This window comes from Takifugu rubripes, chromosome 12 (assembly GCF_901000725.2).
Source record: "Takifugu rubripes chromosome 12, fTakRub1.2, whole genome shotgun sequence".
Taxonomy (NCBI): Eukaryota; Metazoa; Chordata; class Actinopteri; order Tetraodontiformes; family Tetraodontidae; genus Takifugu; species Takifugu rubripes.
Window position 1 is genome coordinate 6,494,049 of NC_042296.1, and position 26,464 is coordinate 6,520,512.

Genomic DNA, 26,464 nt, shown 5'->3' on the forward strand with positions numbered 1-26,464 from the left:
GGAGACCGGCGAGGAGACGCGAGGGCCCGCGGAGGGAAGCTTCTCTACTCAACCCTCCCCTGATGACAGATGTGGAGAATTAAGAGATAAACACAAATAATCCAATTAAGGCTAATGGGCAGGGCCAGGGTGGGGGGATCTGAGGCGGAAGAGCCTTGAGTCCTCTCAAACCCTGCTTAATTACCGCGGCTGCGTCGGCGTGTTTACAGAGAGCTTCGAGGTGAGTTGGAGGGTGGAGCGGCAGCGTTCCGGGGAGTCACGGAGCGGCAGGTTTGCTGTGGTGGGAGGAGAGAGTCACTCCAGCTCCCCAAAGACCCAAAGTTGTGAAGCTCTGCTCCACATGGAACTAGTTCGTATTCCTGCCTGAGATCCCCCCTCCCCCTCCCCCTCCCCGGTCCTGGCTCCGGCATGGACCAATCAAAGATGTTAATATCCGCCTCACTGTCGTCTCCCCACTCCACGTTCAGAAAAATGCTTGTTTTTCTCGTTATCGGCGGCAGCGGAGTAAATATTTTGCTCGCTCGCTGAGCCGGTCAGCCCCGCGGCCGGGCTTTCAACTGGAGAACACTTTAAAAGGACAAAAACAGGCATTCCTAATTGCCAGCACCAGCGGTAAAAGACTTGGGCTCTGCTTTGTGCCCCATGCGAGCGGACCCAGGCGTCCATGATTCCCTCTGCTGCTTCGCGTCCTCATTAGCTGGGATGTGGTCGTGTTGACACACTGGTCCAAACCCATTATGACCAGCAGCCTTCAGGTAGGCCGAGCCTCCGTAATGCTATTACCCAGGATGCACACATCATTAGCTTCAACGCTAATCTGTTCCTGCAGGAAGGTGAGCCGCAGACATCAGGAAGGCCCTTCTTGTTCTGTGTTTAAAGGCCTTTTGGGGGGTTCTTTTGGGACATCAAACATTAACAAGCATTAAGGATTACAATAGGCAGGATTTTTCCTACTTCGTGCGTCATAGATGATTTCCCCTCATTTCCACCCAAATTGATGGTCATTACGGGTCGCTCGCTGCAGTAATCCCACCGAGACTTGGGTCTTTGTCTCCATACGGATGAAGACAGGACGGAGGGGGACAGATCGAAGCGTGTGTCCTCATACATAACAGCGAGGCTTGACGCCGCCACGTCATGAACGGTGTCGTTGAATATGGGATTGGTTGGGTTTTGCTGTGACACCACCTGCCATAAACCCTAAATACCCGATTCATCAGCACAACACAAACACCAACATCTTACTCATTACCCAGTTAGTGCTGTTGAATCTTGTTACAGTTGTAACCTTGTTTTGAAAACAAGGTCCCCCTATAGATAAAGGCTTGACTCACACTCCGATATGAAAAATGAACCGCTCCGCGCTGCAGAATTTATGTTAAAAGCTTTTTTTCCCCACTAAAATGAAACATGCTTGTAAGGGAAATGTATTACTCCATCATCCTTTCATTTCTGTCCTCTCTGAAGACCTGTGTTGAATCCACTAAACAGCGTGGGGGCTGCAGAGATAGAACGCGACATGAAAACCTTCTTGTCATTTTTTTATTCCCGTGGACGTCTCCGTCTGGAAGAATTAAAGCTTAACGGGGAGCCACTTCAGATTAGCAGGGACAAACGCGAACGTGGCAGCCGAGACAAAACCAGAGCCTCTGGTGAGCCAGATGCCAACCAGGACGCCAGAGCGACTTCTTTAATTGATATGTAGGTCATCGAACCTTTGTCTTAAATTACAGAATCTCCTGTGAACCCAGCCGGTGCAGCCATGGAGGAGCCTGCGGAGCGTGAGCTGCCTTCACGGAGCGCTGCTTTTTAGATGTGTCCTCGGGTCGACGTGAGACGTGCTCGGCTCCCCACCGCCGCCACCATCTCGCTCCCCAGCGTACGTGTCAAACAGGCTTTGAAGTTCTTAACAATGTGGCAAAAGAGCGAGTCGGTACCTCTGCAGCAGCGCGGCACTGTGGGAAAGAGAGTCTGGGAGGAAAGATGGGAGAGCGGCGGCTCCCGAAATGATCAGAAGCCCACCGAGAGTCGACGATTAAAGGCAGAATTCTTCTATTTAGCCCTGAAATCTAAACGTGTGCCTGGTTTAAGCCCCGCCCCCTGGAGCTTCACAGCTGGAGCTTTACCTCCTTTGTAGATACTAGAATATAGAAGTCGTCCCACCACTGCTGCTGATGGCCAGATTGAAATGCATTGTGGGATACCTGGCTGCTCCAAGTCAACACATCTGATGCAGACAGCTAAGCGTCTGTGTGTGTGTGTGTGTGTGTGTGTGTTTCTGCCTCTCACCTGCTGACCACCTGTTCCACCATCCCACACACCTGATGATCAATAACAGATGATAAATTAATGAAAGAAGGAAAAGCAGACGGAGGGGCATCATTAATCTTTGCTAATCTAAAGGCTAAAGCGCTAGCAGCTAAACTCGCAGCACCAGAGGTTTGGGTCTCTCCGGGCAGTGGCAGCTGCGGCTGCAGATGTTGAAAGGACTGGACCAGGGGGACGGGGACGTTGATCACATTTGATGAGAGCGAGCTCGTGATCGCGTTCAGGCTAAAGTTTAAAGCTAATCCACAATGTTTGTGTCAAACATCACCCCTGCTCCGGTTCAGCAGCTTGTCCGTATCGATCGCCCGTGCGTACGCTCTTCATCACTCCTCCTTTTCTCCTGCCTGCAACCCAGAAATCGATCCGTTGTCTCAGATCAGATGTCTCCATTCCTAAAATGCACCTGAGGCCCGTACGCGTGGTGACGGCGCCCTGACAATAACCAGAAACCGGTTCGTGACGCCGCATGCGGAACACTTTCTGTGCCCTGGAGCTTCAGAGGCGAGGAACACACCGTCTCGATGGTGTTTCAGGTGTGCTGTTGTGAGAGGAATCCTTAAATGTGTGTTGAGACGTCTGGGTCAGATCAGGACGCTCCAGCCACCGCTAACGTGCGAGCTAACGCCCCGTCTGGCTTTAACCAGCGAGCAGCGTCGCTGCGTCATTTAATTGCTTCCGTTTTAAAAGTCTCATCTTGGTAAATGTTTTGCTTCACCTCCTCTTCACTCTGCCTGGTGGGAGGGGCTAAATTGCACATGTCCGCCTCCCTGTCTGCGGCGGTGATGCTCTCCCTCCCTTCCTGTTTGCCGGCTCTGATTGCCGCGCACATCTGTTGGTAATCGTCTCATCACTCCTCCCAGCCCGAACACCTGCCTTCCATCAGCCGTCACCCCGAAGCAGATCTGCACCGCAGATCACTGTCACATGGCGAGCCGCAGTTATTTGGCCCCTCCTGCTAACTTTTCACAGTCTCGCTTGCGTCGGGTTCCCTTTTGAGACGCGGAAACAAAAATAGGACGTTTGTGGGAGTATCTGAGATGTTTGTGATCACGTTTGTCATGTTCTGGACACAAACATGACCTGTGAGTCAAACACCCCTCTGAGTCCAGAGTCCCCTGGAGATTGAATCCTGCAGCTACTTGGACCAGCTAAAGATGCTAAAGTGGTTCAGCTAATTAGCTGGAGTTATAAAACTTTTTTTTTTTTGACCGGCTTGCTGAGTGATGTTTTGAAGATATAAATAGGCTGCAGGCCAAGTGGGCTGTCTGGAAACCAGCTGGGCTGTTGAAACGGACGCTAGGAGCTTGGCGACAGCCCAATTTTCCCCTGAAGCAAATGTAAAAGAGGCGGTTCAGATGCACAAACGAATTCAGCGTGGCCCGAGAAGCAGAAGCATAATCTGAGTGCAGGAAATGAAGTGCCGCTCCAAACGTTCCCCTGGTGGAATGGGCTCTACCATCTGGACGCCAAAGCCTCCCGCTAAAGCAATCAAAGCCGAATCTAACGTGCGGCTTTGTGAGCAAACTCGTGCTCCCAGGAGGATCAGCCCGACCCTGGCTGTGGATCTGGAGTTCTTCATTTGGACTTTTAATCCGACCCTATATTTCCACGTCGCTCCCAAACGCACCGCGTCTCCCTGAACCTTGCTCTCCGCTTCAGACCAGCGCGCAACTCAATCAATGTGGCGAGCGCTGCAGCGTGCCGATAATCCATCCGGCGGCCGCGTGCACTTTATGGAGTGAAAAGAATCTATTCTGAGATCAATCCCGAATCAGGCAGACGGCGACCTGAGGTTGTTTCTGCTCGGAGAGGAGCTGGTTCCGTCCTCAGAGATGCATCCAGTTCTTCACCCCCCCCCTTCCAGGCCTCACATAAACAGACAGAGATGTGGAAAAACCCTTTTTCCTCCCGACAGCGATGAATTGATCCGCTCAGTAAAATATTCCAATTTGTTTCTGGTGGAGCTGCAGCCGACTGAGCAGAGGCGGCCTCTCAGGCTGTAATGGCCTCCTGCCGAGGCGGGATGGGGGGGGGCGAGCACGCCGGAACGCCGACCACGCACATGCTCATCTGACCCAAAATTCAAACTCTGACCGTGTTGCGGCTGCGAGGGGCGAGTGAAGTTTTTTTGTTGTTTTATTTTTGCCTGATAATTTGAGCTTATTTTCCCAGCTGAAGTAACGTGCTGTCATGACAACCAGTTATTTTTGTCTCTGCGAAGCCGCCGTGTTGATGATTCTCCTCCGAGACTGTTTTCATTGAAGCCTGCGAGTGATCGCAGCGTTCTGAACGTCGTCCATCCATTTATATTCGCCCCACGAGTCAGAAAGACAAACAACGTTCGAGTGCAATAAATCTGGTTGAGAAAGTTCAGATCGGAGCTGGTGGAGAAGTGAAGGGGCGAGTGTGTGGAGGTGGAACGCACGCCGCCGTGGTTCTCACGGGGGGGGCAGACGTGCGTGTAGACGATGATGGTCGTCCAGCCTCTACGACGAAGGGCGCTCCTGTAGAAGAGGTGGGTCCCTGTCCCAGACCCCCACACCCCCACACACTCAGGTGAGATGCTGCCTGAGGGCTGGACGCTAGGATCCTCCTCGTGCTACGGCCCAGCATGCTTTGCACTTTCTGCGCGCGTGACTGTTTTTTTAAGAACCGAAAGCTCGCCAGAGCCAGCGGCTCGGCCTGGCCGAGGGTCTGAGGGCATTGCAGGGGTTCCAGGATGGCAGAGCAGACAGATGGAGGTTCGGGAAGACCAGCAGGATCTCCAGGACCTCCCGGGGATCCACACACAGACAGTAATGAACTGGCTCCATTGAGCTGGTCAATAGCTGCAGCGTTGTTAAACTGGGGGAAAATGGCCGCCGACGTTAATGGAGTCAACCTCCGGACAGTGATTACAAGCGGACATTTCAAGCTCCCGTTGCCAGGGAGACCATTTATTGACGGGGAATATAAATATTATGGTGACTGTGTTTTAATCTCCGATGTCTTGTGGCAAACTGGATGATGGAACGGTTCTGAGGTGTGATTAAATGAAAGCTCATCCCACGCTACGAAAACCCGACAAACTCCGAATCCATCTTCCGTCGGATGTTAATTGAACATCTCCAGGCGGGCGTTTGGAGAGCGTCGTTAATGTTCGCGGTATTGATTCGTCTGAGTCACGTTGGCACGGCTGCAGCGAGAGCACAAATCCAATCTCTCCTTTTTTAAAAATTATGAGCCGACATCCCCCCCCCACATTAACATTTCATGACCCGGGGACGACGCCAGACAACGAAAAGTAAATCGGCCGACACCGCAGATCATAAGAACCAGCCAATTAATCTAACTCTTAAAACTTTTGGACAATTAACCTTCGGGGAGCTTTTACAGTCGGCGCCCTCGTCACTCTCCTCTGAACAGCCAGCCGCTAATCTTGGATTAGCACTTGGGACCGTGGCGACCTGTCCAATTCTGGTCCAGATGAAGTGAGGGAGTCGTATTTGGAGGAAACATGCGTATTAGTGAGGTCCTAACGTCTTGTTTCCCCTTGTGGTGGGATGCAGTATAGCCACCCTGGGCCAGCTCTTTCTTCTCGCCTGTCCGTCCAACGTAAGACAGCAAATGTCAACCCAAGAGGACGTGTCTGTCTGTCACGTCTGCATGCAGGAGGAGGCGTCCGGTGGAGTTAGGGCACAAGAAGAGCTTGTTTTTTAAGCTCTTCCAACTGGCTCAGGTTAAAACACCAATTAGCACGTTCTGTGCATTGATCGGAGGTGACGGAATTAATTGAGCGCGTCCCTTTAAAATGGCCCCTCGTTTAGTTTGTAAATGTTGTCGGCATTCGTGCAGCAGCCTCATCACAATAGAGAAACCTGAAGGGATTCAGGGAGGCAAGTCACCTCGCCTGAGGCTATTAGCTTAGCATCACCAATGCTATCCTCAGTGAGCTGTGTTAGAATCAGGCTGTAGAAGGATGTGCAGGTTTACCATCCCAGTATAACCAGTCCATTTATCCTCTCTCCCACTATAACCAGTCCATTTATCCTCTCTCCCACTATAACCAGTCCATTTATCCTCCCTATCCCACTATAACCAGTCATTTATCCTCTCTCTCCCACTATAACCAGTCCATTTATCCTCTCTCCCACTATAACCAGTCCATTTATCCTCCATATCCCACTATAACCAGTCCATTTATCCTCTCTCTCCCAGTATAACCAGTCCATTTATCCTCCCTGTCCCAGTATAACCAGTCCATTTATCCTCCCTATCCCACTATAACCAGTCCATTTATCCTCTCTATCCCACTATAACCAGTCCATTTATCCTCCCTATCCCACTATAACCAGTCCATTTATCCTCTCTCTCCCACTATAACCAGTCCATTTATCCTCTCTCCCACTATAACCAGTCCATTTATCCTCTCTCCCACTCTGACCAGTCCATTTATCCTCTCTCCCACTATAACCAGTCCATTTATCCTCCCTATCCCACTATAACCAGTCCATTTATCCTCTCTCCCACTATAACCAGTCCATTTATCCTCTCTCCCACTATAACCAGTCCATTTATCCTCCCTGTCCCAGTATAACCAGTCCATTTATCCTCCCTGTCCCAGTATAACCAGTCCATTTACCCTCTCTCCCACTATAACCAGTCCATTTATCCTCTCTCCCACTATAACCAGTCCATTTATCCTCTCTCCCATTATAACCAGTCCATTCATCCTCTCTCCCTGGTGCCAGTCTCGTGCGCATCGCACGCGCAGCCACATTCTAGCTCCACCAGCAAATCCATAAAAAAGAATCCTTTTAAACTGGCTGATGCTGAACACACGAGTGCTGAGTGAGGGTTGACACACGCACATTTACCAGGAGCCCTAAATAAACACAGAAATCGATGCAGCAATAAAACTGAATAAACAAATAGATAAACAAATAAACAAGAATCCAGCATTTTCCTTCTGTGACACAGGTCCAGAACCGGACATGGATTTTCTCATGCTGCAGCAATCAGCTGGAGGCTGTGTGTGTGTGTGTGTGTGTGTGTGTGTGTGTGTGTGCGTGTGTGTGTGCGTGTGTGTGTGTGTGTGTGTGTGTGCGTGTGTGCGTGTGTGTGTGTGTGTTGAGGGGGCGTGCAGCAGTCTTGTGCCCCTCACGGTCAGCGCTTTAAAGCCGCGCGTCTTCCGCCGCCCGGGAGGAGACGCGCGTTAGCGGAGAACTCCTCCAGTTGGCGGACGCGCTGCGAAGCCTCCTGCTCTCCCATCCAGCAGCGGCGCGAGGCTGTGCCTGCTGATTCTTCATACTCTGATGACTTTACCCCCCACCCCTCACCCCCCACCTCCCTGAAGCTGACTGATTCGCTCACTCCCCCCCCACCCCCCCACCCGTGCTGCTTCGCTCGCTTCGGAAATAACGGGACTTCTCTCCCAGCCCGGCTCTGACTTTAGGTGAGTACCGGCACACACGCACAAGGCGCAGCCTCATTCCAGCCTCTCAAACTCGGGATTAAAGTGCAGCTGACACGCAGGTGCTGAATGCAACTTTATTCCGCAACATTTCGCCGCGAACGTTTGACGCCGCGCTGCTTTGGAGGCGTCCGCGGGGGCGCTGGGGGGTTTATTTAATGTCTCCTGCCGGTGTCAGAGTTGCTTCTCCTGCTGCCGAGGGCTCCTCTCACCTCTCGTGTGCCAGCACGCTCAGAGACAGATGAAACGAAGGCTCCGTGGGTTCCGGCTGCTCCAGCAACTGTTGAATCCACCGGCTGTGGAGACGCTGCTCCGCTGTCCTGCCACATTTACTGAAATCAGCCATTAACTCCGACTCTAATCTGATTTACCGTCCCGGTGTGAGGAAACTGTGTTTACGGGCCGATCTGTTCTCCTCGCCCTCATTTACTAATGAAGGTCTCAGGCTCATTTTCTGCTGAAGCTTCTCCTCTTGAGCTGCTCATCACGTGACCTTGGCGCCACTCAGAGAGGAAGGTGACAGCAGGTATGCAAATGCAGGCATCCAGTACCAGGGAGCCCAATTATGGTTGCCCCCCCAACCACAACGGAGCAGGAGACGTTCCGCGACGCTCTCAGATCTTCCTGAGGGGAGTTCCTCCCATCGGGGCAACTTCTCAGGTGGAGCTTGTTGGAACCCACTGCTCGGAATGTGGTCCAAAGTTTGTTGTCCGACTTCCTCCAGATGGCTGAGGAGGAGCAGATCTTGCTCTTCACCTTTGGCACCCCCCCCCCCCCCCCACCCAACCTTCCGCCTTTCTTCTCCTCGCTGTGTATTCGGTTTCAGGCCTTTTGCCGTCTTTCCCCTTGGATCTCTGATTTGCCCTCTGTTTCCACTTAGCAACCCTGGCCACTTTCCAAGCAACTCCCCAGCAACCCCCGCCCCCTCCCCTGCTCGGATTCTGGCACAGAGGAAGTGCATACCTGTGTCTCTAGCCCAGTTTGAGGAAAGAAAAATGGGAATTTAACCAGGCAGCAGAGTCACTGTAGCCGTCACCCCCTTAAACCCCCCCAGTCTCAAATCTCCGGGACGCTGGTTGAGGACATTTACTGGCAACTGTGTCAGAGAGACGCAACGGCAGCGAAATTCACATCTGGTGCGGCTCAAGAAAGGAGGGGTGGGGGGGGGGTGTAAAACTATACTGTGCTCTCCTGCCTGCAGATGTTCGGCCTTCCAAATTTCCAATTCCTGCCTTGAAAACATCGTCCAACGTTTTTTTTGGGGTTTTTTTTTACACGCCGTCTCTGTGGAACGGGAGTGCGTCACGCCATCTGTATGTTAGTTTCTAGAGTCTGAATGTGGGGCTCCCCCCCCCCCCCCCCCGTGGAGAGGCGCGTTCTGCTGAAGTCGTTAAGACACGCGGAACATCTTCCTCCCTGGGGTCCTTTCACCTCCGAAGCTGCAGACATCTGGTTTGCTGTGAGGAAGATCTCGGTTTGGGCGCAGACGTCCCCGCTGACACGCTCCCCCCAGCTGTTGCTATCTCTGCAAATGAATGGGGAGGTGCACGGGCCCTGGGTCTGGCGTGCACACGCAACCATGCGCTACGTGTTAAGATGGACCGAATCCAGATGTCCGGCCAGCTGGACTTGACACGGTCATGTAGCAGGACAAGCCCCACCCCCTGCGGTTGAGGGTAGTTCCTGACGCTCGTGTTGCATTGGCGTTGGCGCTCACTCGATGCTCCACGTGGCAGCGCGGCGACACGTCGTCCACCTTCCCGACCGTGAATCCATCAATGTGAATCACGCCGCCGTCGCTAACCTGCGGCGTCTCTGACCTTGTCTTGCGACTCCTCGGTGGAACTTGTTCGCCCTTCGTTCCTGGTCCCTGCGCAGATTCCTGCACCACTCCTCTGTTTGTTTGAAGGGGAGGCTAATTGTTATGCCCAGGAGGTCGGCCGTTAATTAGAATTTATCTCGGGCTGCTGTCACGTGGTCGCCGCTAATTGGCAGCTGCAGCCTCGGACCACCTGGCCTTGCCTTTAATTCGCCAGGTGCTCCCAGCGAAAATCCCTCCACCTCGGCGCTCTCCGCCGCCACGGACTCTTTAAAGAAGGACAGGAGAGGTGGACGGCGAGGCGTGCCAGCCAACTCCAGTAAATGGTTATTTCATGCTCTGTAGCTAAACAAGCCTTTGGAGCCGGTTTTAAAATGTTCAGACAAATGAGCCTCGCGCCCGATCTGCATCACGGCTGCCTCCTGTAACACCGGGGATGTGATGCGGCGGCAAATCTGCCACATTTGGAGCAATGCCGCGAACAACGGCTGGGAGGAGGAGGAAAGAAAAGGCCTTTGTTCTTTTCTGAGTCCGTTTCTGCGAGGTGAATTTAGGACCGGATAAATCAGGTGAACCCGATTCGCCTCGGTGAAATCGATCAGAGGCAAAGATTTGAGCACCGGACCGAGAACGAGTCTGCGGGAGGAGATTCACCCGTCCTGGCACGCGTCCCCTCGGTCCGAAGTCCCGATTTAGCATCCGTAGCGCTCGTATCTCGACGCTAGAACATGGGGAACATCTGAAGCCGTGCGTTTTTTTTCTAAATCCGTGTCTGTCGGGCCTGTGATGTTCCCAGGAGGTGGTGTGTTTGGGCCCAGAGCTCTGGCAGATCCTTAACCTACATGTTCTGTACGGCTGCAGAACTCATGACCTGAGAGGAAATGAGTCATTTCAACGCGTTAAATCTGCGACTCGGCAACAGCTGCGGGAGCTTTGCGGCAATTTTTGATTTGGAAACGAGAACAGGAGTGAAAATGTAGCAGAAGCTGCAGCTGGCTGCCTTTTAGACGGACTAATCGTGCGACATGAGCTAATCGGGGCTCTAACCGCAGAGTCATTACTTCCTCGAATGCGCCGCTGCCGCCATTGTTCATAACCGTTCATCAATTAAACATGCTAGGCAAAAACACAGCAGCTCCATTCTGCTAAAAACAGTTCTCCTGACTGGACCCACTGAGAGGCAGAGCTCAATTTGGCTATGGAGGTCAGTGCAGGAATAATGAGCCTGAGAAATGTAAATACTCCCTCTTTGCTAGGGTGATCGGGACACCAGAGCCAGTCAAATGTAAAACCTGGCTACCTAACCAGCCGCTAACACTAATCATTGGAGTGGGACAGGCGTTGTTTGATATTATCGAAATATTTTTCTTTGAAACAGAAAAGTTTAGTATCACTTATATACACTACCAGTAGGGGTGTGTTAGCCTAGCTCCTGCTACACCTTATTCAAGCAGGCTAACGTTAACATGGCTGTCTGTACCTATTTATTCATGCCAACATTACTGAAGAAGAGTGGCTAAAAATGATTTTGCTCTCGAAGGTCGTACTTGAGTCCTTGGTTGGAGCATTTTTTTGGTTTGGCTAACTTGTTAACAGACTTTGTTAGCGTTGGTGTCCATAAAGAAACCACGCTGCCTTGTGAGTAAATTCCGAACACTTTTACCTGATTTAAGTTGCAGCTAAACTGAGTGGCATTTTATTACGCGTCGGGAAACTTTCAAAGAGAGCGACTCGGCTGCGGTTGCAGGTCTTCGTCAGAGCTTTCACGCGCCGCTTATGAATAATTTCTGTCTTCAGTAATTCTGTAATCAGTATTGAAGTACATCTGGCTGACGTCTGAGCGGATACACCACGATATCAGAGGGCTACAGGCTCTGTCTAATTTTCTAGTTTTTATTGCCTCGAAGGCTTAAATGAAAACCTATTAAATCAAACTACTTTTTTTTCCTGGTTCTGAATTAATGAGCAAAAGGTAAAAAATGGAAGACGGCTCTTTTATGAAAAGTATTAAAACTGGGAGAAGGAAACTTCTGGTTCAAGATGGAGAACGTTCTGCCGTGACCCTTTTATTTGGGGGAGGCTCGGATTTGTCCGTCTTCAGACTGAAAGGAGCTTTTCTCTTCTTCCTCGGATCGTCCCCGCAAACCTGGAAGTCCTGGATAAATATTTTCCTTTTGTCTCAGCTGGCGGTGGACTTTGGTTTGCTGTCAGGTTGAAAGATGGTGTTCTTTTATCGCTTGAACATTTTTGTTCTCCAAGGCAGTTGATCTTTTTTCCCGCCCGTCCTCGGAACATGTCGGCGTCAGACGTGATTTATCCTCTTTTCTATCCGGGAACAGCCCGGAATCACGGCCCGATGTGGCAAAGTCTTGCTCTTGATTGTATGGAAGTGATTCCTTATTGCTTTAAAGGCAGCATATTGTTAAAATCTGTTAAAAAAGATGGTTAAATAATCTAAGTTTGAAGTTGTACACAGCAGATTGCAAAGTTTTATTGAAAAAAAAATGACATTTTAACCCACAAATTGGAGGAATCGTTTTTTTTCTAGAGCGAATGTTGCTGATCCGTTCTTTTAAAGAAGAACTATTTAACGCGGCAGTAAAGGATAAATGGCAGTAAAGGAATGCTGTTTACGTAACCGTTTATTTCATAACCCAAGGTCGGAGTTGAGGAGCAGCTTTGTGACATCTTTGTCCGTCGTCCGTCTGCGTTTACGCTGCGACTCACAACAGCGGATCAGTCGGCTCCTCCCGCAGTGATTGAGGGGTTCCGCAGCCTCCTTTATAACAGTCTTTCATTTCTCTTTCCTCAGGCTGTGTTTAACCTGAAAATAAACCATCCACCCATCCATCCATCCAACCATCATCTCTAATTTCCACTTCCTGTCTGCTTAGCCGCTGGCATTATGCTAAGCAACACAGCTTCAGGTTTATGTCGGGGTGCTGAAACGTTGCCACTCGTCGGTCTGTGTGAGTTTTTCTTTCGAACTTTTACTTTTAAAAGTTGGCTTTTATACATATCGACACCAGCTGCAACTTTGTTAGCGGGTGAACTAGACAAAAACACAAATGGCTTTCCTTCTGGAGTGCTTCAGGGGTGTGAAGGCATGTGGATGGTGGAGCAAACCTGCAGATGGTGGAATTAGAGGGCTTAGAGGTGTCAATAAGCGGTCTTTTGTCTTTTTGCACAGCTAGATCTGATGCTTTATTGACAAAAGGTTCTCCTGACTCCCAGCCGGAATGTCAATGAATCTTTCGCCAAGTACAACATTTGTCCCCTTTATCTTCAACACAGTTCACGCAAAGAGGCCTATGAAGCCAACGCTAACATTAGCTTAGGCAACCGCGGTGCTGCAGCGGTTATACTTACTTGTTTTCTGCAGTTTCCCCTCATCTCTTTGATGGCCTTCCGTGGGATTTGGAGTCTTCTTGCATAATTAAGAGCGACTGGATGTTATTTTTATGGGAAAAGTAGCTAGCGCTGTTGCTACCAGTGCTCCAGGCCTCCCAGCTTCCCCGGTGTCTGACTTTCTGCATAGTCATTCAGTCCTGCAGGAACCATCCTGATGTAGACCCGATCCTGCTGCATTAGCACTCTGACTACGCTTTCAGACTTTGTTAAACTCTTTATTTTGGGGTTTTCACCACCTAGTGTATTCTTGCAAAAAAAAACAAACTCTAATGCTACTTTTTTTTATTTGTTTACTTTCACATCTTTGGTTTTTGAGGTTTATTTCTTCAGTATGGAAACACCAACCAGTCCTGACGTGGTTCTCGGAGCGTGTGCTCCACCGTATTCCCTGATGAAGCGGCCATGTCGCTGTTATCAGCTAGCACAGAGCAAAGGTCGACTCTGGAAATGACCCACCGACTCAGGAAATTAGAGAAAAAGGGGTCTTAGGAGTTGGATTGGGAAAAGATGTGAATCATATCATCCAAGTAAACAATCTCTTTTTCAGATGAGCTTCTGAAATCTCATCGGGGCAGCTAATCAGCTTAAGGGATAACACAACCATTATTGAGTTTCTCCTTATCTCCAGTGGCTACTGATCACTCGCATCCGTCCCTCAGTCCTCGCGTTTGCGCTCCGCAGATTGAAATTAATGCTCTTTGATTACTCCCACGTCCACTTTGTGCAGACGCACAGTCGTATTATGTTGTGGTTATCCACGAGAGCGAAGAAAGCGGCACGAATGGAAATCTCCCCCTGCCTCTCAAGCCTGTCCTGAGGGTGGGCTGTTTATACGATGCTGATGGAATCTGCACGCCACTGATGTAGTGAAATGAATGTTACTCACGGGTTTTGTCCCGGCGGCTTTAATGCTCCCCTTTGTGCTGTGACTGTAAATAAAAGGTCGTCCTGTCATCTGCCCCCCCCCCCCCCCCCCATCATTTTTATTTTTATCTCTTTTGTCTGCTCTGAAGGAACATTTCTGTTGCGTCCTTTCAGCCACTGAAACATGGTGGCGTGCCCTCTAGGATTCCAACGGAGAGGAGGAGTCCCCTGTCTACCAGAATATTCCCTTTCTCTGGGGCGCCCTTTACCTTAAAACAAGTCCTGTCTGGTCCCCATATGGATGTAAGTGCTACTGTGAGCAGCATTAGGTCAAGACCTGAAAACAAGACCTTTTAAAGAGGCTCAATAGCAGCAACTTGCAATATACAGGTTTTATTTGTACGGGGTGGCCATCTTAGATCGTGAATTCGGGCTTCCTCGAAGTTTTTGAGCAAATTGCTGCTGGTGCAGCTGACCTGGGTGTATGACCAGTGAACGGAACATGATAAAGTACCCTCCAGATCGCCCCCGCCGTGGTTCGCCATTGCAACATCCCAAACTTACCTCTGATGTGAGCAACGGGGCAACTTCCTCTTTGATAAATTGCCCGACTGACTCCAATTTTCCCAACAGTGCAGAAATATGGAACCTCCTGCTGTATTTATATGCGCTAACACGTTGTGCCAACGAATTAGCCGATAGTGGGTTGTGCATGAGGCCATGACCTTTTCCTTTCCATAGCAAATAGCTGCACTTACCCACAGCTGCAGAGACCATTGTTGCCATCTCTTTGACGGCTTTTCCTTTCTTCTTTCCAGAACGTCTCTGAGTAACAAGGCCGTTCTCTCTCAATAGTCCTGTTTTCCAAGGCTCAGTCAGCTCCGATCAACATGCAGGCTAAGTCAGCCGCAGTTTGTTTGCACTCTCTGGAATAATAGCTTATACATGATTGTTCCTTTGTTTGTTTCTTTCAGTCCTTTTCTGGGATTTACTGTCTTCCATTTGCAACGTTTCCCCCTTTTTTTTAAATCCCTCAATTAAAACCATGCATATTAAGTGTGCTGCTAATCACTCTAATCAGATCAGAGAGGTTAGATGTTGAGAGAAGAGCGAACCATAATCACGCTCCAGCAGCTTTATCTTAGTTTTAACGGGAAACTCGACACAGAGAAACTCCAACCTGGCTGATGCTAATTGATTCATTAACGCGGCTTTAAAAAATGAATTGTTTCGGCACTTCTGATTAATGAGCATTCCTGACATCCATCGCAATCTTTCTAAATTCTTCCCAAAGACTCCGTTACCCAGAATACTTATTGATCAGGTCTGAGACGTGATTGACACGAGAGTGATCCACAATGAGCCTTGAACCCAGAATAAACCCCATGTTTGTCCCCCACATCCCATCAACTGATGTTTTCCCTTTGATTCCTTCAGTGCAACACCACTGTTAACATCTGAGTGCTTCCTATTTATGGCAAGGTCCTCGAACGCCACATGAGGCTTCCATAAATTAGACCGCAGTGTTGGGATCAAATACCTCCACAGACCAGTGTGAGCACATAGAAACTTCAAATTCAGCCAATTTAGGCTTGAAAACTTCCATTGTCTAAAATTTGATGCTTCGTGCAGGTTTGGTCTTCATCAGTCCCATCACACACAGGTGAGCCAGCGGAACCAAAGTGAAAATTCAGACCAATTTGTCATTTTTGCTGCCTCTCCCTTTGGATCTGAACACCTGAAACAGGAGCATTTGCTGTCAGCGGTTGATTTGTGGTTGAGCTCTTGCTGTTAAATAAGCCGAAAATAAGCAGAGAGGTAAAATATTCTGAGAAACCGTCAAAAAACCCTCATCCTTTAAGGAGCCGGCTCGCTGCGTTACAGAGGGACATGTTTACCCAGGCCACGGCGTTGGAGACGGACGGAAAATGGGGAAAAACCATATTTCTCCTGATTTAAATGCATCTCTACCAGAGGATGAGACCTGCACTCTCGCTGTGTGAAATCCCCAGAAATTCCCCCTTTGTTCCACCTCAAAGATGGATTATGCAGCGCTCACGACGACCACCCACCCGGTTCCACACTCGCCTGCTCAAAACGCCCCAGAATGTCTTGAGATGGGATTCGAACCGGTCTTCTGACCATCCGGTCCCGAGGACGTTTCCTCTGACTGGGAGAAGCAAAATGGCACCTCAGCAAAGAGCGAATGGTTTTTAATCTGTTTGATTGGCATTCCGCGCTGGCTACAGTCAGCCTCACGCTGCTGGGAGATAACGGTTATTGTTCCCAACAACAAAGTCCTCCTTCATGATGGAACCTTCATGCGAGTTGTTACTTCTCCTAATTATTAGCATTAGCATTGTGGGCTTGAATCAGAATAACGTAGAAAACAAAAAAAGTGACAGCGTAATGAAGCAGGAGGGGAGTTGTTCACACTTTATTTAAAGGACGTGCATCCCGGACGTTTATAGACGGGAGGCGCTGGAGCATTTGTCATGAATAATTTTGAAGGAGGCCTTTGGTTTATGAAGTGTGCGACATTTAAATGTTTGGCCTTTTCAGCCAAGGTGCGCTGCAGCTGTTACCAGGGACGCGTCTGCCAGAAAAGGCCGACCTTGACAGACATAAAAGAACGCAGCCGTGACCTCCCGTATCTCATCTGATAAAAGTGGGATTTCTTTCCAGTTTTTTTCTTTTTTTAAATTGACTGTTTGAGGGTTATGCAAAGTGATGGGAGACCTCAGGGGAGGTGGGGGGAGGAAAAACCAGCACTGGATCTGAGCGAGCTCGCCGGCAGATCGTTGCTCATTTGCAACGCAGCGTGCATTATGATGCTATAGTGTGTGTGGGGTGGGGGGAGACTCCCTTGAGAATTTTGAATGTATTGATTGGTTGTGTTTTCATTAAACTCTCAGAAGAAACTCCATGTTGACAAATCTGAGCTGTGAAATAATTGAGTTGGGTTTGGTGTTGATGTGTGTTGGCACGACCGCACGTGTCGCCGTGCTTTTAAACATTTACGCGGTGTTTTTGCGGGCCGGCGGTCGATATCGGTGCCTCCCCTAGGTGTCACTTTTTCACGCTGACGCTTTAGTTTTTGCGGAAAATTCCTTCATCCTTCACTTCCTCTCTCTAGATTTCCTTTCCTGAGTGTGTTTTGCTGGCAGGCCCTGATTGGCGGGCGAGGCTTCTGCCTGAGGGATGAATGAAACGCGGCGTTAATTAAAACTTACTTCATTAGCTTGGAATTAGCGACAGCTGATGCTCAAATCAGGAGGTTTAGGCAAATCCATCTTCCTGCCGCAGCTACAACACTCCAGTGAGATCCGTTAGTTGTGCGACGCTGCAGTTGATCACATGAGAACATCCATCAGGACGGTGGGGGAAAATGTTGGAGATGAAGCGTTCAGTCGGGGATCAATATTATTGTTTTACAGCCATTACCTCTCTGTTTTCCCCTTAAAACTTTGAACTCGTTAAAGCAGAAATAGACATCTTCCTGTTGTATTTCTCCATTCTTTTTAAAATCTAAACTATTTAAACAGCTCTCTCGTCTCTCTGGTGTCTCTTTTCAGAAGTCCTGACTCTTTCCCTGATCAGGTTACGGTTCATTCCTTCCGTAAATCCACTCAGAGGCTTTAGAGCAGCGGAGCATTTCTCCTGCTCCTGGATCCCTCCTGGGACCCTCTACCAGCCGGTCAGGCCGTGTCTTTGTGGATGATTCCATCTCCAGGCTGTTCCGCTGTCTTACCCCCCATTAAGTTGGCCGTGATGGTATCTGTTATCTCTGACTCTGTGCCTTTAACAACCCGCCACTGCCTGGTAGGCAGATAAGCCTGGGTGGCGTGGTCGGATGCCCCCACAGAGCGCCAGAGTCGGTGCCACCTTACCAACTGCTTCCTGTTCAAGGTTCAGGGTTCTGTTATCTGTCAGGTCTCGACTGAGATGTTAACAGTAATGAGAGCGGGATCCTCTTTTGGAAAGGCCCGGGAAGAGTCATATTAGTCACCCATGAAGCAACACGTCAGAGCAGTTTAGAAGAAACCAGCTGATAATTAAATGGAGGAGAAGCTTCTGAAGGTCTGTCAGGTGGGATTTGTCTGCCTTTGTTTGCTGAGGTGCAGCTCAGGTGAAGAAGAGAAGCAGAGGAGCTGCTCCTTTCGACAAACTCAAGAGTGACATTAAGAGATGTAGACATTTATTTATGCATTCAAGCTCAAGATTTCCAGGATCCAAAGTCTTTGGAGGAACTATGTACTCTCCAAAACCAAAGGGATCAAGGTGGTTTAGGTTCTTCCTTCAGCCAAGGTCAGATGGCAACATCGTCCAAAAACAGACGATATGCAGACGATGATGTCCAGATTTACGAAGATATCTTGGCTGGAAACGAACATTTTCAGTTCAACAGAGAGGAAAAATCAGGCCTGAGCGAAGTTGAACGAGGCACCAATAAAAGGACCTTGGCAGCAGAAAGAGGCAAACTAGTGTAGAATAATGCAGACACACTTTTACTTGTCAGTCTTTGCACAGACGGCTATTCAAACCAGCCACTCTCCGCTAAAAAACTGTCACAATGGGAAAAACCATCCAGTTAAGCAAACATTTTCTTCTGCCAGCAATGTGCAACTGCCTGAAACAGACCGTCCCGTTTTTACCGGCTGCCCTTTATGCAAATCAGATTAGCCCGCGCTCAGTTAATTTACTCTACCAGCGCTGGCGTCGCTAACTGTGGCCGGACTTTAATAGCTTGTCCAGAAAAAAACGTGTGTTTCGTTCAGCTTCAGGGTCCCTCACGAGCCCCGAGGACTCCGGACTGAAAAGTTCCTTTCAGGCTCGTTGATTTTTCTTTTCTCTGTTTTAATTTGTGGGGCCAACGGTGAGAACCCTCATCCTTAACTGGACCTGAGAAGAGAAGCAGTGATGGAAGATTATGTTCTTTTTCACTGTGGCGAAGATTAATATCGATCACAAGCTGGTGAGGACTGCAGGATCGCTATCGGCACCGTATCCCCTCAGAAATTCAGATTTTTTAAGTTTTTTTCTTGAGTCAGCAGATGGAGGTTGTCCGACGTGGACCTGTGATGGCGGGAGACATTTTACATGTGTCAGCAAAAAAAAAGGCATTTAGGTGTCCTTTTTAGGGGATTTAGGGGATCCTGCAGCTTGAGCCTGTGTGGGAGAGAGAAACACCTCATGTTCTGCAACAGGAAACCTCATTTCAACAAATCCTGCAGGGATGCATCATCCCATCCATTCGTCTTCTGAGCCCCCGAGCTGGATGGGGGGGGGCGCAGGAGTCTATCAGAGGATGGCCCGGACAGGTCAACGGTCCGTCAGGGGACACTGGAGCAATCCCAGAAATTTAGGAAGCCAAGGTGAAAAAATATGGATGGATTTGTAGACGAATGTTGTGGGATGTTGTCATGGTGACACGCGGCAGCCCTGAAGGTGGTGAGGAATCCAGGAAGCCAGCGCCATCGTCCAGAGCATCGCTGTTGCCTGCAGGTGGCGCTTACGAGCGCTACGGCGGCCTGGGCTGATCAGATTTGTGTTCATTCGCTTCACCTTCCTTTGAGGAAGCGGCTCTAATCGGCTCTGTGGTGTGAAAGCTCCGGCTCCATCCCTCCTCTCCACAGAACATGTGCTGCAAATTGCATCCGTGTTGTCTTCCTCCGAAACGGTGAAATGTCAACAGCGCAGACAAATGTTCGGCGCTAGGCCCCGAGGAGTCGGAAATAAAGCCGTCGGATTTCCAGCAGCTGGTCGTGTTTTTCAGGGAACGCTGGTGCGCACGTTTCAGCAGCCTGGGCTCCCAGCGCACACTAGCTTAGCATAATAAGCCTGTTTGGGTTCACATGCGTCGCGGAGACAAACGCGGGACGCTATAGGTGTCGCTCTTCTCTTGAGATGTGAGGAACCTTCATGGCATCGCGGCACTCGGACCCTCGGGGCCGGCGTGTCGTGGGCGGAGCAGAGCGAGTTCTTTACCTCGAAGGTGAAGGTAAAATTAGGGTGACGGAAATGACTGGACGTGTGTTTTTGGTGCGAAAATAAAATGAGTGCGCGTATTTAAAGGCCACCAAACCGGGGTTTTCTTTGCAGTTGCCTGTAAAACTCCCCTGTTGCTGTGCAGCTAGCTGAGGATGGTTTGATGTTCTGGCTCTTCCCAGCTGAAACCTGTGCCCTGCAGCACTACTGATGTCTCCGCTCTTAACAAAAGATCAATGAAAATGGATCAATCGGATTAGCAGGCGTCACCATTTACTGACCCCAGACCAGCAGGCTGGCTGCTGGTGTGTTCCTGCCGTGCCCAGGGGGGGTCCAGGCTGCGCTGCTTGGCCCCGGCAACCTGAGTGGCGTTATTAACAACCTGCAGTGGTCCGATAACACCGTGGCAACAGATTAGACGGGGCGGCGCTGGCTCTTCTTCCCGGGGAGCTTGAGGTTCTGCACTTGGTCTTAATCCCACTGTAACTGCAAAGTCTGCCAAAAATGTCCATCTGTTCCCGACACATCACGCTGAAAGTCATTTTTGAACTTTTAAACACTCCGTCACGGAGGAAGTTTCCTCTTTTTCCTCTTTTTCCTCTTTTTCCTCTTTTTCCTCTTTTTCCTCTTTGGAGATTGGCGCCACACAGATTTTTACTCAGTGGTTCATTAACCGCTGGGCTGTTTTATGTTTGTGTTTTTTAAGGAGCAGAGGAATTTGGAAGAGCTCTGGCTGATAAAACAGAAGACATCCTCCTACACACGGCGCTGCAGACGCTCCGTTCCCTCAGATTCCTCCAGTTAACAGCATGCTAAGTGCTCCGGCTCCTCTGATATTTGCATTTTTGGCTCAAGAGCCCATCCAGCGCTTTTCAAATTCAAAACTGACCTTGGACAGTCCATGCAAACTCTGTCAGATCGCTCAATGGTTTCACTTCAAAGCAGTGAAAGACGCAGGAGTCACTTTAGAGAAGCTGTAGAAAGTTCTGTCGTCGGTGACTTTTTGTGGAGGAAAAAAACAGCCAATGTTGTCCTTGAATACCTCAGCTTCAGTCTCTCTGAACTGAACATCGGTTTTCTTTTTCAATACGCCTCTTTTAATGGTGCGAATCTACAATTATTCACACAAAGCTGGGAACCTGTCATTATGAAAGCTCTCCGTTGATGGACCTCAGAGCGTCGCTGAATGATGCTCAGGGTGAAAGCTGCACCCTTGAGACCTTGAGTCACCTTCTGAGCTGCCTGAATGACCTGGCCGTGGCTGGATGGCAGGATGTCACATGTTCTATGCAAGCAGCTGAGAATCATCAGGACACGGTCATAACGTGCCATTGAGCTGCTGATGTTTAGTCTTTCTTATCTTGAATTCTTGGAACGCCACACTGTCTTTGACTCCCCCTCCCAAGGCCCCGAAGGTCATTCACCCTGAGCTCCCTCCAACTATTTGTTGGTTTAAGCTTTAAGCCCGGGCTAAATAAAGCGCAGCTAACTAGTGACTCTCGTTGTGGTAAATGGAAGCGCTAACATGGTTACTTCCTGGTTGGTTCTTCCTGTTTTTCATTGCACCTACAACCAGGCACGTCAGCATCTTCCCGTGTGTCACGTTTACACGCGCCATGGCGATGTTAATAAATCAAAGAGCGGAGAATCAAGTTTTCCAAATTCTCTTAGCAACCACCATTAATTCATTGTTCTCGACTGTTTTGTCCTCTGCTCCAGCTTTTGGCAGTGTATCGTGTACGGGTTGGTGATCTCGTGCATGCAAATCAGCCACCATGAAAAGCCAGTCACATCCAGCAATCTCAGAATGGTTAGCCGCTGACATTCCATCTGGATCGATGCTCGAGAGAGGCTCCTCCGGGCTTAATTCTCTCTTGGTTCAGTATGCCACTATATTTCACCAGGGAGCTGCTAAAAGGCTGGTTTGGGAGGATCTTGGGCAAACATGAAGGGTGTGTTTCCTCAGGTAGAGAGTGAGCTCTAAAAATGTTAGCTCACAGATTTTTCGATATCGGCCAGTGAGGATGTTTTTATGCGGACTGCTGTGGTCACTTTACTGATGAAGAGCTAGCTAGGTCCCCCTTTCCTGTTCTGCAGCTTTTAAGCACTTCTATACGTGCAGGTTGGACAGATAAATGTCACCGAAAGACGACTTTTGTACCATTATAATCTTTTCAGACCTTCACAGGCTTCATTTTGATGGCACAGCTAAACCGACACTCTTTTGAGTTAGCATAAACAACCGCCTCCTCCCTGGAGCAGACGCGCTTTTCATGTTCTTTCGCTCCCGTTTTTTTGACGATCTGGAAGAGGATCAGAAACGGATCGAGGGCCTCGGTAGGTCTGACACTGATAGGGAAAACAAAAGAAATTTTGATCAGTTGTAGCCACGGATCTGATAACTTGACTTGTGAATACAAGCTGAGAGAAATTAAAGTTGTTGGCGGCTGCAGACGTCTGCCCAGCGACCCTTTCACTCGGAAACGGGTCCGTCTCAAACGCGCTCCTCGCTGTAATCCATTCGCTCCCACGTGCACGCCCCCCTCTCATCTCTTTCACACATGCAGACCTAGTGGAAAATGTGACCGTCTCCGTCACATTTCGATGGAGCTCTTCCGTGATGGAGCCTGTTCCTGTGGATAAGATGACCGACTGACCTCAGGATACGCATCATCACTCCACCTTCCATCCTGCCTAAAACGGGGGGGGGGGGGGGGCACAATTTTGCGTGAAGAATATGTCGTAAGTGAGTTTACATCAAACCTGATTGTCAGCAGATGCCGGAGCTGCGGCGACATTCACCCCAGCCTGTTTTTATTGCGTGGGGGGGCTTTTCCTCTATCCTGAATCTCGACCGAACGGAGCAATCACGTCGTATAAACAGCGCTGCCCTGCCTGTGCATCACGTGTGTCAGGAAAACAGGTCAACTTTATTGGATTTCTTGTTTTTTTCAATTTTGAAAGTGTGCAGCATCTGTCTGCTCCTACAGGTACTGAGACTGGCTTTATGGAGGCGTCCTTCACTGGGACTGCACCAAAGAGAGAGCTTAATCTGATGAGCACGTCTCAAAATTGTATGTTTTAAAGAAACTGCAGGGAGATGCAGGAATACTGCTTCATAGGGAGAACGTCACAATCTAGTAACAAGCTTTCATAGTTTTTCTGTTGGATCCGTTTAATCGTCATCGGTGGACCAAACTGAACCATCAGTTTAGCTGGTTAGCAGTGTGGAAACACACTGGATCAAGGAGCAAGTGCAGAAGTGGAGCACAAAGCTGGTGGGAGGATGCAACAACATTGTTGTTTCCAATTGAGGTGGTTAATTTTGCATGCCGTGTGTCTGGTTGAGCTAGAGGTTATTTTCATCGCCTGCTACTCTAATATCGATTATCTGGTGAAGACAGTTGCGTCTTTTTTAACACATGATGGCTCCGCTGCTCACCCAGGTGGGGTGGCGGTTTGTGGGGGGGGGTGTCCAAAACATTTCATATATATTTCATAGTTGTAGCGTGTGTGTTTTACGAATAGTAAATAGGAAAATCTATTTTCACGTGCGAATCACAAATAAATAAGTCATATAATAATCACATAAATGTAATTTGAGCATTGATTTCAATTTCTCTGGTTGTGGATGAAGATGCACGTGCAGCATCCACAGTTTAGAGTATTTCTTCCCGGTTTGACGCAGCCGCCGCGCCGAGTTCGCTGACATCAAGGTTAAGGTGACGGTTGCTCCACTGTCACGCTGCTTTTTTACCCCTCGTGTATAAATAGTCACGCCGCTTCCTGACAGCTCGTCTCCATGCGGGGAAATAGTCACACTGTTGATAACCTGCAGCCTGACATAAAAGGGAAATAACTGACATTTTAGTTAGAAGCAGCAACCCTGGAATTCTCGCTAATATTTAGGATAGTTATATGGCAGAATTTATATGAAGAAACGTAGGTATTGTTTATGAAATAAACCGTAAAATTGGACAAACATTGCTTATCATGTTAACCTGGAATTAGTCTGCTGGCAAAATTTAATAGATGAGTCAGGTCAGGAAATGTTGCGTTATCGGATGGTACCTTTGAATCCTTTGTGCTAGCTAACTGTGAGCTAGCAGAACGGAACATCATTAAGATTCAAATATTTGAGAGGATGTGCAAAAAAAGCACAGAAAGTTTCATATCCTCTTGAGGCAGGAAGAGGAATGATTAACATGTTGTCCGGCTCCTGCATGCCACATTAAAATGATCTTCATTAAAGCGAGCGTTAGCTTCACTGCCCGAGTGATTCTACAGATCTGAAACTAATTACTGCTGCATTAAATCTTAATCCATTAAATTGATGATCAATTTTAGCTATTTTTCAAAATTAGTTGGCTCTATTTGTCATTTCAGTTGAGAAATCAGCCATTTAAGTCTTTAAAAGTCACATTAATCCTCTCTTATAATAATAAATCAGTGCTGTGCTGGGCTGAGAACTTTTTTTACATAAATAACCTGTTTACAGTCTGATTCAGCCTTAATGGCGTTTTTCCCAAATTAAACCTATTTTAAGGTGAACCAGGGTGAGTGTGCATGTTAATAGAGCTCAAATGTGAGCTGGGAGGAATAATAAAGGCAAGGTATTCTCAGACCACGCTTGTATTCTGTGGCACCAGCCGGGAGCGAATCAGGCAACCTCACGGGGAGTTAACGCACCGGGAAACTTTATCGCTCCTGGCAACCGCGGACGGATGTGAAAGAAATAAGGAATGAGAGGCTGCAGTGGTCGGGTGGAATCCTGAGGAGAGGTGGAACGTCAGCATAATGTCATTCAGCAATAATAAGGGGCTCCACGGGCCAAATGAGTAAGGTTCTAGTGGGGCGTTACAGTAACGGGAGACAATAAGGGATTAAGGAAATGGGAAAATAAGTGATAGAGCACTCGCGTTAATGTAGCAATTTTCTGCTTTCAACAACCAATTTTGTAGATCTACATACATTTGAAGTATTTCTGCTCCATTTTTAGTCCTTGAATGTTAAAATATCCATTTAATTGCAACTTGGACTCGCCCATCTGACCTTCGGGGTTCTTTTAGGCCTCATTTCTTTTACAGAACCAACCCGATGGGTTCCTCCTGTACATTATTATAGTTCAAGGTCGTCTGTAGCCATCTGAGCCGGATGCTTTGATGCATCATTTAGAACCTACAGAACGTTCCATCAAAGATCTCTACACTCTTAAAAACATCGGACATGAACCGGGTCAAGGAGTTACCAGCATTCGATAGATGAGGCTAAATTGCTTTCGGGAATGAGCCTTTTTCTCTTCGAAGGTTCGTCGGATGCTAAAGAGTTGAATTGGTGTCTTGTGAGACGCGACCTCGTTCGCACCTTTCGATCTCCTGAATCCTCTTTATCCGCCCGAGTGGGGAACACACTCGAGCCTCCGCTCCTCTTTATTGAAACAAAGCCGAGCCTGAAAGTCGATATCCGCGCAAACGAGACTCCTCTCGCCACAGCGAGCAGGATTTCACGGATGTGATGCCATTGAATGTAAATCTGCAGCTTTAGTTCTTTTTATTCTCGAGGCCTCATTCATGTTGAAGGTGCAGAGATCCAACGGCGCCTTTCAGCTTGAAGTTACAGGTTTTCCTGGGTTTTCGTCATCCGGAATAGAAGTTTTAGTGCCAAATCCAGTTTGGTATTACGGGGAACGCCAGCATGCTGAAATCTTAACTCTGAAATAATTATTTTTGATCTCAGAGGGCAACAAGTAAATAAAAGTGCCAACTCACTGAACGCTCTTCAGAGGGGGTTTTTCAGTGAACTTTTTTATTTTCCTTGAAAAAAAAGCCCAGGAATTGTGGGAGTAAAGGCTGTCGACATTTCCGTCTTTGAAAGGAGGAATAATGTCGATGAAGAGTGTCGGGTCCTCGTGGCCACGCCCACCATGGGGTTGCTGTGGGATCTACGCTCACTCTGAACCTCACATTTCTGCATCTGTTATTTTTAGCCTTTAATCTCAGTGTCGGTGCTTTGATGTATCTGGCCGCTTTGCAACCGTGCGTCAGACGGTTTCTGAGAACCAGGCTAGCTTTGACAGGAGAAGCACGCTCTCCTTAAAATTACCCGTCTCAAATATATACTTAGGAGTCCTAGAAACTGCTGAAGTCCCATTTCACAAATTGCTAGCAGTTTGCAGGGGAGAATCCGACAGAGAAGCCATTTCTGTGCGGCTCTGAACAGTCGGTGACTCCTCAAGAGCAAACATTACGGTTCGGATTGCGGCCCGCCCTCCTCCCTCCTCACCTCCAGCGCGTGAACAGACACTTTGCTGCCTCAGCGCCGGCCCGCCAGGCTTCAGTCGGGACAAGGTCACGGGAGCGCGATGACAGCTGATGTGTTGTCAAAAGTGCGGCGCCGCCACCTGTTACAGAGCACTGGTATATTCCACTCCCCGTCGCCTCCACCCGCGCCTTTTTTTATTTCTTTTTTATCCACTGAAGTGTCCGTGGTGAGAGTCCCCAGGTGCTTGTGTCAAAGTCACCGCTACAGACGCTAACCAACCTTGGCTGCCGTATGCAAATGGGCCGAGTCCCAGAGCGCCGGCAAGCAAACGGGATCACTTC

The 26,464-nt window shown here is 48.9% G+C and overlaps 1 protein-coding gene and 1 long non-coding RNA gene across 2 annotated transcripts in view; one reads left to right on the plus strand and one right to left on the minus strand.

Annotated features, from left to right (window-relative positions):
• Positions 1 to 1,536: 1,536 nt before the first annotated feature.
• LOC115251867 (uncharacterized) lies at positions 1,537 to 3,582 on the minus strand. The gene is made up of 3 exons (XR_003890381.1): positions 2,597 to 3,582; positions 2,290 to 2,321; positions 1,537 to 1,971 (listed from the first exon to the last, which is right to left on the minus strand). It is a non-coding gene; the product is annotated as an uncharacterized lncRNA (long non-coding RNA).
• Positions 3,583 to 7,520: 3,938 nt separating this feature from the next.
• st3gal1 (ST3 beta-galactoside alpha-2,3-sialyltransferase 1) overlaps positions 7,521 to 26,464 on the plus strand; it is a 29,923-nt gene continuing 10,979 nt past the window's right edge. The window contains exon 1 of the mRNA XM_011609131.2: positions 7,521 to 7,762. The gene's annotated coding sequence lies outside the window, so the exon portion shown is untranslated. The remainder of the gene's footprint in view (positions 7,763 to 26,464) is intronic.